The 3,309-nt window shown below is 45.1% G+C and overlaps 1 non-coding gene across 1 annotated transcript; it reads left to right on the top strand.

The window, feature by feature from the left end:
* Window positions 1-1,210: 1,210 nt before the first annotated feature.
* On the top strand, window positions 1,211-1,284 carry Trnar-gcg (transfer RNA arginine (anticodon GCG)). The gene has a single exon. It is a non-coding gene; the product is annotated as a tRNA-Arg (tRNA).
* Window positions 1,285-3,309: the final 2,025 nt, after the last annotated feature.

The raw sequence follows: 3,309 nt of genomic DNA, 5'->3' as shown, positions 1-3,309 counted from the left end.
GTTGTTGTTTCTACATTTCGGATACATCTGATTGTGCCATCGACTCAGGATGAAGGAGAAGGAGGATATTGAAGGGGTTAGGAGATAGTGTAGATGCATAGGGGAATCAAGGTAGATTGGAAACCGTGCGAAAACAGCAGTCTTGAGGCCAAGTGAAAGTGGAAGAGGGTGAATGGTGGCGGTGGTTGGGGTGAAGGGCTTTTGTTTATGATTTGATGTATTGATGTAACTGTTTCGCATCTGCCCCGAGAGTCCGAAAAAAATGTCCCTCTTTATTTTGGCTGCTGCATGTATAAACTATATTTTATTCCCCTCTTTTGTGCATCTGCATTGGACACGTTCTGATGCTCTCTGCCTCACCCTCTGAAAGACTCAGGGAGGAAAAAGAAGGGGAGAAATTCCAATGGTATATGTTCTGACCGCCTGGAATAAACAGTCACGGTTGCCCCTCACGTGTTGATAAATTCGCAGGGGGGGGGGGGGGGGGGGTAATGCTGTTTGGTTGTTGTTTTCTAAATGTTTGAGAAATCTTCTTTTGCCATTGACTCAGGGTTCGAGTAAGGAGATGGGGCGGGGGGTGTTACGTGAACGGAATAGGGGTATCAAGGCTGCGGGTTGTTAGATTGGTACCAATGAGAAAATAGTAATGCTGAAAAACGCTGTCGGGTTGTTTTCTGAAATTCAAATAATTCTTCTTGTGTCACAGACTCTGGGGTGAAAGGTGTATGAGGGAGGTGGACAGAATAGCTGATAAAATTGCTGTCGGCTTAATGTTCGTTTTTTCTGAAATGTAGAAATGTCTGCATCGCCACAGATTGACTCTTGGGCAAGGAATATCAGGGGCATGGTGGGTGTGTTGTTGGCATGGTAGCCTACCAATGCGAAGAGTTATAGTGAAATTGCTGAAGAATTGTTTTGCTTCTAAAATCTTGACTATTGTTTATCTGCCATTGACACTGATGTTAGAGTTATCATGAGGGGTGTTGGTATGGAATCGTGCGAACGCATTTGTCGAAAATGGTGAAGGTCTGTTGCTGTGTTCTAAATGTCAGATAATTGTCATTGTAATGTAAATACATAACGATGAACGCCACTGGCTTTCGTGTGAGTTGTAGCAGGGTGGTTGGGTTGTTGGAGTACATAATACCATACAAACACGGTTGCTGAACATGCCGTAGGATTGTTGTTTTCTAAACTTATAATAACTACCGGCCCCCGTGGCGCAGTGGTTAGCGCATCGGGCTGCGGGCCGGGAGGTCGTGGGTTCGAATCCCATCAGGGTCATGTGGGTTTTTCGGGCTACGGTCGGCTCCTACCCAGAGTGGAAGAGCTATGGTTCCTATGGGAAGGCTGGAATCACACAGCCGAGTGTCATTCACTTAACGAATGCGACTTTGAGGGTGCTCAGGTTCTGTTTACCTGACCAACACCGCAGGTGCGGCAGTTCTCGGGCCTGGTTGACACCAGGATATATTATGACAGTAAGCGTAGAGTGCTGCCCTGTCACGTAGTCTCAAACCAAATTGGAAATCCATAGCATCATCATTATAATCATCCTCATCTCATTAATCATCCAAAATTATAAATTGTCCTTGCTCTTGTGGCCCTTCATGCCCGGAGCTCTCATGGTGACCTTGGTCTCATTGTTCCTGTTCCATCCTTCCTTAAATAGTACTTCTGCTGTCAGTCTTCAACGTGTGACGTTCTGGGGGGTCGACGGAGGGACGTGGTGGCGGTCTGCTCTCTGGAGGGGACGCTCACTTAGTCTGGCTCCGCGACTTAGCAGTCAATGTCGTTAGTAGGGGGCATAGTAGGTAGTGGGCTGAGTCCGTTAGCTCGGGACAGACCCACTACTGAACACCGTCGAAGTGACTCAGCAGAAGTGCAGTGTCAACTTCCGAGGGTAGCCTACCGCAACGACCCGACATCCCTCCCTGGAGCGTCTGTAAAATCGACAGGTCTGGCAGCGGAACGAAATTCAGATGTGGATGGAGCAGCGAATGCAGGGACGGGGCGGCGTGAGAGAACACTGGAACAAGGAACAGGTGTAAGGAAAAAAAAATTATAATAACTGGATCTTTCTCATTAGCTATAGCTCTGAGGTTAGCCGTGCCAGGAAGGATCTTGGGATGGCATACCGGTGCAAACACTGTTGTTGAAAATGGTGTACGCTTGTTATTTTGTAAACCCTAGTAATTGCTCCTGTGATGACTTTGGACCATCTTTAAGAAATAACCAACAATACTGCTGAGAGATTCAAATCAGGACTTAACACACTGCGAAACTGTATAGTCAGTATTGACCGCGTGTGTGTGTGTGTGTGTGTGTGTTTGTGTGTGTATGTTTGTGAGTGTGTGTGTGTGTGTGTGTATGTGTGTGTGTGTGTGTGTGTGTGAATGTGTGTGAATGTGTGTGTGTGTGTGAATATGTGTGTGAATATGTGTGTGAATATGTGTGTGTGTGTATGTGTGTGTGTGTGTGTGTGTGTGTGTGTGTGTGTGTGTGAATGAATGTATGTATGTGTGTGTGTGTGTGTGTGTGTGTGTGTGTGTGTGTGTGTGTGTGTGCGCGCGCGCGTGCGTGTGTGTGACTATATGTGCGAGAGTGGGTTGCATTTATATGTATTCCTTTTTTGTGATCTTTCGTACTAACGTTATGATTGTTAGAGTAGCCTTTTGAAGGTTTGTACAAGACCTGAGCTAGTCAGTAGTATGCGTGGAGGTAAGAAAAACTACAGCCTATATACTGGTCAGTTTCGAAGGAATTAATCCCTGGACAACAACCACCATCTGCCAATGACGCACGTGTTACGCCCACACTAACTGTACCTGCCCGTACTCTATAACCTATAGACTCAATGCTCCCAACGGTATGAACAAACAATATTCTTTCCCAATGACAACTGTGGACAAAAAAAGTATACGACACACACAAAACCCCACACAAAAACGCCAATAATAATGATCCGCGAGAAAGGGACACACATTCTTTCCACAGACCCTGAATACGTCACAATTAATCTGCAAAGAAAAGACAGAATTCCTTTCTTCTCAAAACGAATAAAAACCAACCCTTTCATCCGCGACAAAATAAAAAGAATGCCTGTCTTCTGACAACAATTACGAAGTATAACTCTGCGTCAAAAAGACAGAACTCTTTTGCACAACTTCTGAGAACAAAAGAAACCCAGACAAAATAAATATTGTCTTTCCACCGGCCAACAATAGAAACGAATAATCGGCGAAGATAGAGTTACTTTTTACAGAAAATAATTAGGGGAAGAAATAATCCACAACCAGTCTAGAGACA

Source organism: Littorina saxatilis, linkage group LG12, assembly GCF_037325665.1.
Source record: "Littorina saxatilis isolate snail1 linkage group LG12, US_GU_Lsax_2.0, whole genome shotgun sequence".
NCBI lineage: Eukaryota > Metazoa > Mollusca > Gastropoda > Littorinimorpha > Littorinidae > Littorina > Littorina saxatilis.
The sequence above is the reverse complement of the archived record's forward strand: the minus strand, read 5'-3'. Positions and strand labels throughout refer to the sequence as shown.